This window comes from Athalia rosae, chromosome 6 (assembly GCF_917208135.1).
Source record: "Athalia rosae chromosome 6, iyAthRosa1.1, whole genome shotgun sequence".
NCBI classification, from domain to species: Eukaryota; Metazoa; Arthropoda; class Insecta; order Hymenoptera; family Athaliidae; genus Athalia; species Athalia rosae.
Genome location: NC_064031.1, coordinates 17,790,965 through 17,800,927, shown reverse-complemented (window position 1 = coordinate 17,800,927; position 9,963 = coordinate 17,790,965). Strand labels below are relative to the sequence as shown.

Sequence of the window (9,963 nt, the reverse complement as noted above, 5' to 3'; positions counted from 1 at the left end):
CGACTTTTCCGGCTCGAAAAACGCTCCCCCTTGCTCTGAATCGGAATTTTTCGACCCCTGCCTGTTCGAAATGACCGCGCGCGTTCAGAAACCACCCTTTTATTCTTGAAAACGACTTTTCCACCCTTCAAATCGACCTTTTCCGCTCGGAAACGACTTTTTCGACCCGAAAAACGACTTTTCCGGCTCGAAAAACTTTTCTCCTTGCTCTGAATCGGGATTTTGAGACGAAAAAACTACCCCTTTCTCTCTAGAAGACGCGCGAGTCAAGATTGGTCAGATTTGGTTAGGTATGGTTAGGTATGGTTAGGTATGGTTAAATTTGGTTAGGTATGGTTAGGTATGGTTAGGTATAGTTGAGTATGGTTAGGATTTTGCCACGCACCCTTTTTTACAATCTCTATTTTCGCTTTTTTGCACCCCCTTTCTACGATTTTGCACTTTTTCGACCCGAAAAACGACTTTTCCGGCTCAAAAAACGCTCCCCCTTGCTCTGAATCGGAATTTTCCGACCCCTGCCTGTTCGAAATGATCGCGCGCGTTCAGAGACCACCCTTTCACCCTCAAAAACGACTTTTTCACCCTCTAAATCGACCCCCCCCCGCTCGGAAACGACTTTTTCGACCCGAAAAACGACTTTTCCGGCTCGAAAAACGCTCCCCTTCGCTCTAAATCGGAATTTTTCGACCCCTGCCTGTTCGGAATGACCGCGCGCGTTCAGAAACCACCCTTTCACTTTTGAAAACGACTTTTCCACCCTCCAAATCGACCTTTTCCGCTCGGAAACGACTTTTTCGACCCGAAAAACGACTTTTCCGGCTCGAAAAACTCTTCTCCTTGCTCTGAATCGGGATTTCGAGACGAAAAAACTACCCCTTCCTCTCTAGAAGACGCGCGAGTCAAGATTGGTCAGATTTGGTTAGGTATGGTTAGGTATGGTTAGGTATGGTTGAATTTGGTTAGGTATGGTTAGGTATGGTTAGGTATGGTTAGGTATGGTTAAGTATGGTTAGGATTTTGCCACGCCCCCTTTTTTACAGTCTCTATTTTCGCTTTTTTGCACCCCCTTTCTACGATTTTGCACTTTTTCGACCCGAAAAACGACTTTTCCGGCTCAAAAAACGCTCCCCCTTGCTCTGAATCGGAATTTTCCGACCCCTGCTTGTTCGAAATGACCGCGCGCGTTCAGAAACCACCCTTTCACCCTTGAAAACGACTTTCTCACCCTCCAAATCGACCTCCCCTGCTCGGAAACGACTTTTTCGGCCCGAAAAACGACTTTTCCGGCTCGAAAAATGCTCCCCCTTGCTCTGAATCGGAATTTTCCGACCCCTGCTTGTTCGGGATGACCGCGCGCGTTCGGAAACCACTCTTTTACCCTCGAAAACGACTTTTTCACCCTCTTAATCGACCTCCGCCGCTCGGAAACGACTTTTTCGACCCGAAAAACGACTTTTCCGGCTCGAAAAACGCTTTCCCTTCCTCTGAATCGAAATTTTCCGACCCCTGCCTGTTTGAGGTAATCGCGCGCGTTTGGAGACCACCCTTTTACCCTCAAAAACGACTTCTCCACCGTCCAAATCGACCTTTTCCGCTCGGAAACGACTTTTTCGACCCGAAAAACGACTTTTCCGGCTCGAAAAACGCTTCCCCTTGCTCTGAATCGGGATTTTGAGACGAAAAAACTACCCCTTTCTCTCTAGAAGACGCGCGAGTCAAGATTGGTCAGATTTGGTTAGGTATGGTTAGATTTGGTTAGGTATGGTTAGGTATGGTTAGGTATGGTTAAATTTGGTTAGGTATGGTTAGGTATGGTTAGGTATGGTTAGGTATGGTTAAGTATGGTTAGGATTTTGCCACGCCCCCTTTTTTACAATCTCTATTTTCGCTTTCTTGCACCCCCTTTCTACGATTTTGCACTTTTTCGACCCGAAAAAACGACTTTTCGGGCTCAAAAAACGCTCCCCCTTGCTCTGAATCGGAATTTTCCGACCCCTGCTTGTTCGGGATGACCGCGCGCGTTCGAAAACCAAACTTTCACCCTCAAAAACGACTTCTCCACCCTCTAAATCGACCTCCCCCGCTCGGAAACGACTTTTTCGACCCGAAAAACGACTTTTCCGGCTCGAAAAACGCTCCCCCTTGCTCTGAATCGGAATTTTCCGACCCCTGCCTGTTCGGAATGATCGCGCGCGTTCGAAGACCACCCTTTCACCCTCAAAAACGACTTCTTCACCGTCCAAATCGACCTTTTCCGCTCGGAAACGACTTTTTCGACCCGAAAAACGACTTTTCCGGCTCGAAAAACGCTTCCCCTTGCTCTGAATCGGGATTTTGAGACGAAAAAACTACCCCTTTCTCTCTAGAAGACGCGCGAGTCAAGATTGGTCAGATTTGGTTAGGTATGGTTAGGTATGGTTAGGTATGGTTAAATTTGGTTAGGTATGGTTAGGTATGGTTAGGTATGGTTAGGTATGGTTAAGTATGGTTAGGATTCTGCCACGCCCCCTTTTTTACAATCTCTATTTTCGCTTTCTTGCACCCCCTTTCTACGATCTTGCACTTTTTCGACCCGAAAAACGACTTTTCCGGCTCGAAAAACGCTTCCTCTTGCTTTGTATCAAAATTTTCCGACCCCTGCCTGTTCAGAATCACTGCGCGCGTTCGAAAACCACCTCTCTACTTTAAAAAACGACTTTTTCCCCCTCCAAATCGACCTTTTTCGCTCAAAAACGAATTTTTCGACCTGAAAAACCGCTTGTTCGCTTTTAAAAACGACGCTCTTCGCTCTGAATCGGGATTTTGCGACCCACACCGCTCTGGTATTACTGCCCACGTCAGAAAACCACCCCCTCACGCTTCGACAAGACTTTCTCAGCGTTGTATTTGACCTCTCACGCTCAAAAACAAATCTTTCGACCTAAAAAACCGCTTTTTCGCTCCTAAAAACGACCCCCTACGCTCCGAATCGGGTTTTTCTGACCCCCGCTATTCCCAAATGGCCGCCACTTTTGAATCTCACGAAAAATCCGAAAGATGGCACTGGCCGCAACTCGTTTTAGTAGTTCACGAAAAGTCCGCCACTTGGCACTAGCTGTATTGGCGAGTGCAGCCACGTGACCAGCAGCGGTGAAATTCAAACATATTTGAAAAAATCAGGGAAAATTGGGAAAAATCGCAAAAAATCAGAAAGATATTGATCCAGGATGACGTCCCATCGGTTCTGGATCACCGACCGATGACGATCAATTGTTCGTAGGTAATATACCCTATGCTGATTTTACCGACTGATATTCATGTGCCGACCGATGACGAGGAATTGTTCGTAGGTAATTTACCCTATGTGGACTTGCGCTGAAATCAGTTCTCGAAAAGTCCATCAGATAGCACTAGTTTTTGTAGTTCCTGAAAATTCCACCACTTAGCGCTAGCTGTATCGGTGAGTGCGCAGACGCGACCAACAGCGGTAAAATTCAAACATAAAAAGTCCCCAAGAAGCCTCGCCCTTTCCGACCCCTGCCTGTTCAGAATGATCGCGCGCGTTCGGAGACCACCCTTTCACCCTGAAAAACGACTTTTTTACCCTTCAAATCGACCTTTTCCGCTCGGAAACGACTTTTCCGACCCGAAAAACGACTTTTCCGGCTCAAAAAAACGCTCCTTATTGCTCTGAATCGGAATTTTCCGACCTCTGCCTGTTCAGAATGATCGCGCGCGTTCGGAAACCACTCTTTTACCCTGGAAAACGACTTTTCCACCCTCCAAATCGACCTTTTCCGCTCGGAAACGACTTTTTTCGACCTGAAAAAACGACTTTTCCGGCTCGAAAAACGCTCCCCCTTGCTCTGAATCGGAATTTTCCGACCCCTGCCTGTTCAGAATGATCGCGCGCGTTCGGAAACCAGCCTTTCACCCTCAAAAACGACTTTTCCACCCTCCAAATCGACCTCTTCCGCTCGGAAACGACTTTTTCGACCCGAAAAACGACTTTTCCGGCTCAAAAAACGCTCCTTATTGCTCTGAATCGGAATTTTCCGACCTCTGCCTGTTCAGAATGATCGCGCGCGTTCGGAAACCACCCTTTCACCGTTAAAAACGACTTTTCCACCCTCCGAATCGACCTTTTCCGCTCGGAAACAACTTTTTCGACCCGAAAAACGACTTTTCCGGCTCGAAAAACGCTCCCCCTTGCTCTGAATCGGAATTTTCCGACCCCTGCCTGTTCGGGATGACCGCGCGCGTTCGAAGACCACCCTTTCACCCTCGAAAACGACTTCTTCACCCTCCAAATCGACCTCCCCCGCTCGGAAACGACTTTTTCGACCCGAAAAACGACTGATCCGGCTCGAAAAACGCTCCCCCTTGCTCTGAATCGAAATTTTCTGACCCCCGCCTGTTTGGAATGATCGCGCGCGTTCGGAAACCACCCTTTCACTCTGAAAAACGACTTTTTCACCCTCCAAATCGACCTTTTCCGCTCGGAAACAACTTTTTCGACCCGAAAAACGACTTTTCCGGCTCGAAAAACGCTCCCCCTCGCTCTGAATCGGAATTTTCCGACCCCTGCCTGTTCGGAATGACCGCGCGCGTTCGGAAACCACCCTTTTACCCCGAAAAACCACATTTCCAACCTCCAAATCGACCTATTCCGCTCGAAAACGAATTTTTCGACCCGAAAAACGACTTTTCCGGCTCGCAAAACGCTTCCTCTTGCTTTGTATCAAAATTTTCCGACCCCTGCCTGTTCAGAATCACTGCGCGCGTTCGAAAACCACCTCTCTACTTTAAAAAACGACTTTTTCCCCCTCCAAATCGACCTTTTTCGCTCAAAAACGAATTTTTCGACCTGAAAAACCGCTTGTTCGCTTTTAAAAACGACGCTCTTCGCTCTGAATCGGGATTTTGCGACCCACACCGCTCTGGTATTACTGCCCACGTCAGAAAACCACCCCCTCACGCTTCGACAAGACTTTCTCAGCGTTGTATTTGACCTCTCACGCTCAAAAACAAATCTTTCGACCTAAAAAACCGCTTTTTCGCTCCTAAAAACGACCCCCTACGCTCCGAATCGGGTTTTTCTGACCCCCGCTATTCCCAAATGGCCGCCACTTTTGAATCTCACGAAAAATCCGAAAGATGGCACTGGCCGCAACTCGTTTTAGTAGTTCACGAAAAGTCCGCCACTTGGCACTAGCTGTATTGGCGAGTGCAGCCACGTGACCAGCAGCGGTGAAATTCAAACATATTTGAAAAAATCAGGGAAAATTGGGAAAAATCGCAAAAAATCAGAAAGATATTGATCCAGGATGACGTCCCATCGGTTCTGGATCACCGACCGATGACGATCAATTGTTCGTAGGTAATATACCCTATGCTGATTTTACCGACTGATATTCATGTGCCGACCGATGACGAGGAATTGTTCGTAGGTAATTTACCCTATGTGGACTTGCGCTGAAATCAGTTCTCGAAAAGTCCATCAGATAGCACTAGTTTTTGTAGTTCCTGAAAATTCCACCACTTAGCGCTAGCTGTATCGGTGAGTGCGCAGACGCGACCAACAGCGGTAAAATTCAAACATAAAAAGTCCCCAAGAAGCCTCGCCCTTTGTCCGAGAAAAGTCGAAAATCGAATTTTTTCTCGGTTTTTTGAGCTTAATCTCACATATAATTAGCTCAGAATCCCAAATCTGAGAGCCAAAATCATCTACTCATGCAATCGATCAAGTAATCATCAGTTATTCGCTGTTCGGAGCAGAATAATTGTAAGACATCGATTGGTTTTAGTCGTAGATCCACTTTGGTTCGTCGCAACCCATGCATGGGTCGGAATATTCGAATTTCTCGGTCTTCAAGGGAGCCAAACTGGAGTCAGGTAGCCAGCAGCTAGCGTTTTGTTGTGAGACCTCACCTTCGAAGCTGAGCAGAGGTCACGCCCCACAACATACCGCGCGCCCGTTGCTACCTGATTCCAGCTGAGCTTGGGCACGCACAAAAAGGTGCAATAGTACTTGATTCCTTACAATTTTTTGGTTTTTGGGTTTATAACGCATAAAGCGTTGCAATGCATTTTTTAAGCGCCAAGTCCGCGTGCGTACGAGCAGCAGCGACGAAACTTGGGTTTTTATTTTACTTCAAATTCCTGAAAAAAAATCTCTCAAAGTTTTCAAAGCGCCTTGCAAGATGGCAAGTCACGCTAGTTATTGTTTTAAGAATGGCCCAATCGGGCATACAAGAAATAACATATATAAACAAATAACATGCGATTCCTCGTCCGCGCGCTATGTACCCGCGCGAGCAGCGTCAGACTTGGAATAATTATACTAATGGAAATCGAAGAAATGCAATTTTTAATCGCATCCTTCTATTCCAATTAACATTGGGGAGTGGAAATAGGGAAGGTTTGAAAATTTGTGGCGTGGCGGTCGGTGGTCCTCTTCGACGCGACGTCTTCGAGCTCAACGTCCACCTCACTTCCATGCACCACGGCTGGTACGGAGAGCAAAGTGGACGCATTTTGCCCATTCCAAGTGACCAGAAATATTACAGGGAAGAAAAAAACTTAATCTAATTGAATTTGTTTGGTTGGGTTTGTGAACCATTGGAAGTAAAAGCATCTAGTAGATCTCAGCAAAGAGATCTAAAAGACCACACGAAAAGAATTATTATAAAAATATCAAGCAAAATATTGCAAAAAATTAGCCAACGCAATTCAATAAACTCTAGTTAATTGATCACTTGGAATTGCTGTGGAAAGAAAAGTTGCACTTCCGATTTCTTGCCTACCCACTTTGTTAAGCCCACACCCGGCCCAACGGTTAAAACTATGAGTTGCATACTCGCATTCACACTGCACATACATTCCAAATAGAACCCCTTCGCGATGCATGAATTTACCTATACCTGCCTTTCACTTATATTTATCCAAGAAATGATTTTACTGACGAAATCCCCGAATCACACCAGCGCCGGCGCTTCGAACCATTTCATTCACATTCGCTTTGTCAAACTTTTGACAACTGACTCTATGAAAAAAATTTAAAAAAAAAGTCTTTTCAAAGTGTAATTGTGTTCAGGCTGCCCATGCCTCGGCCGAAGCCGTAATTTTGAAGAGGTGTGTGTTTTTTAGGCCGAAATAATTCAAATTTGTATATTTTTAACAAGAAAAGCTTAAGGGCTGTGTGTGTAAGGGAAAAAAATTCCCATGTGTTTATACATCTCATTCAAACCAATCTCACTCACATATCACATTCATTGCCGTGGTCTCTCGTTCAAAAACTCACCATACCTGTTGTGTGGAAAAAATAGTGCGGGCTGCCCATGCCCTGGCCAAAGCCAAAGAATTTAGTAAATTTTGAAAAGGTGTGTGTTTTTCTGAACCGAAATTTATAATCAACATTGAGAATCTTTGAATGATTTTAGTAACTTGATTTTAGTTCATTCAAATTTTGTAGTACTTTGATAGAATGTCATTAGAATCTTTGAACAATGAATTTAATCAATCTCATATCTATTTGTATACTGACAGTGAGCAAAGAAAGTAAAGGGCTGATAGATTTGTGTGAGGGAAGAAAAATTTATGCATGATTAGACATCCTAGATCTCGTTAATCTAAATTTACTTACTTTATAGGTAATAAGCGCAGACTTAACAATTGAAACTAATAATAACTTAATTCCTAATTATTTATTGTTATTTTTTATATTACTTATAAATATATGTGTTTTGTGTGCATAATATAGGCTTCCATTGCCCCGGCCAAAGCCGTAGTTTATAAATTTTTAAATGTGTGTGGTTTTATCGGCCGAAATTCATTAAACTTCCAGAATCGTGAAATGATTTGAATAACGTGATTCTCATGAATTGAAATACAACAATGTTTCGATAATTTCATTTGAAATCGTATTGGAAAATGGTATAAGCAAAAGAATGAATTTAATTCATATTAATTAAGGGCTTAAAAATGTGTGTGTTTGGGGTAAGGTTTCTTATGACTAATTCTTTTTTTTTTTTTCTTAATGCTAACAAAAAATAATATAGGTAGTGAAATAATATTTTTCTTCGATCAGGATTCCACTTCAGAAGATGAAACGTTGCCCAAGAATATTCTTATACCTTATTATAAATACCTTAATTATTTTCAAACTTAATTTAAATCTTATTTATTTCCACACTTAATTTATATCTTAATTATTTTCACACTTAATCTATATCTTAATTATTTCTATACTAAATCCAATGTCCGCGGTAGTTTCTTGAAGCTTAATCGGATACTTAAAGTTAACAAGAGAATCAGGGAGGAAAGAAGATGTTGAAAAATATGTTTCCATATCAATCAGTTGGAGTTAATTACTTTGAATGAATGAGAATTGAGAATAACTGAATCGACAAATTTTTTTATCTCCAAAAAATCAATTACGTATTTTCTAATCGCTCGGAGCTGCTGATCATACCTGATTCTCGTCGAGAAAGTGAAACTATGGTAAAGGACCACCATTCGAACGGCCTAATTTTTTTTACTAGTTAGTGATCGACGAAAACGAGATCAATCACTAAAAATTATTATAAAATGCAAGAAAACGCGTTGGTCAATCAAACGATGGTCTTTACCGTTGCCTATGAGCCGCGCACTCTTGCTTACATAAGGTTGGTGGATGATGATTTATTTGAATAGTTCATAGTGTATGAACTATTTGTCAACTGACTAACCAATAGATCAACTAACTGAATAATTTTCCAAAAAAATTCTATATCTGTGACTCTACAAACTGCAAGTGCGCTATGCTCAACGACAACCGAACCTACGATTACCTGAGCTAATAAAATGATTTTAAAATCTAAAAGTACCGCCACGCCACGCGAATTGGGGGAACATACTTATTCTATAAAATACAACGATCCCGATGCCAGCGTTCACCATCGTGTGAGCTGGCAAAGAAATCGAGGAAATCTGACTGCTGGGACTTACCCCACCGCTGCCGGTACCAAAACCGGACCCGAGCTGGTTCCCAAGCTCAGGGGTCTTGGATTTTACCCGGATGTCTCTGCCTCCCTGATGACTATAGCTGTGTAGTAGGTTGAATGTAGAAGATGTAGTACGATGAGAGGTCGATACAATGCTCCTTCGATACTCCCACGAAAAATAGTGCTCTAAAAATGACAAGAAGAGAAAAACATGAATAATAAGAAAAAAGACTCTGTCAAAGAGAAAAAACAGTGGTAGAAAATTGTATTTACCGAAATTCTTCACTTTATACGTGTGGTTGGTGACCAGCCGGACGAGGAGACTTTATTGTAGGTAGTAAAAACTTTTATCTGTAAGACGAAATTTGAATATTTTTGATAAAGTGGATTTCTAATACACAGGCGGTGCGAGTCACAGAATTCGGAGAATGTGACTAGAATTATTAAAATTTGAGGCTCACCAATTCTGCTCGAATGTAGTGAACAGAAATCCGGTTTGAGTAGCTACGGAATCGTTCTCAGCAGTATTGCACGTGCCAGTTAAATTAGTTGCACCGATACGTATAGTATGCCATCGAAGTGCAACAGGCTCTGGGCTCTATAATGCATAATACCAATACACGAATAAGTATTGCAGTTCCAAATCAAATTGATTCAGATTACAAACCTCACGGCGACAAGGTCGTCTTCGCCATAAAATCACAGCCCGGTATTACGAATACCGAGCAATTATAATCGAATCAAAATTACCAAGCGTCTATTACGCAGCAACTTTACGAGAAATGAAAATTTCGTGAAAAACCGTTAAAAGATTAGGAACTCGATTCTCCGAAACAAGAAATAGTGCACTCTGATTCGAAATATTACATCAACAAACTAAGATATTCTATTGTTGTAACAAATTAAACGTGAAAATAAATCGTAATAAGTAGGGGCATAGTCGCATGATCGACCTTAATTCGACCGTTCGCGATCGAATCGCACTAAGTCGAAACAAAGG

At 43.0% G+C, this 9,963-nt stretch overlaps 1 long non-coding RNA gene across 1 annotated transcript; it reads right to left on the bottom strand.

Annotated features, from left to right (window-relative positions):
- Nucleotides 1-4,841: 4,841 nt before the first annotated feature.
- Nucleotides 4,842-9,807, bottom strand: LOC125501309. Its single transcript, XR_007278844.1, has 4 exons — nt 9,631-9,807; nt 9,425-9,561; nt 9,237-9,314; nt 4,842-9,149 (listed from the first exon to the last, which is right to left on the bottom strand). It is a non-coding gene; the product is annotated as an uncharacterized LOC125501309 (long non-coding RNA).
- Between the last annotated feature and the right edge of the window lie 156 nt (nt 9,808-9,963).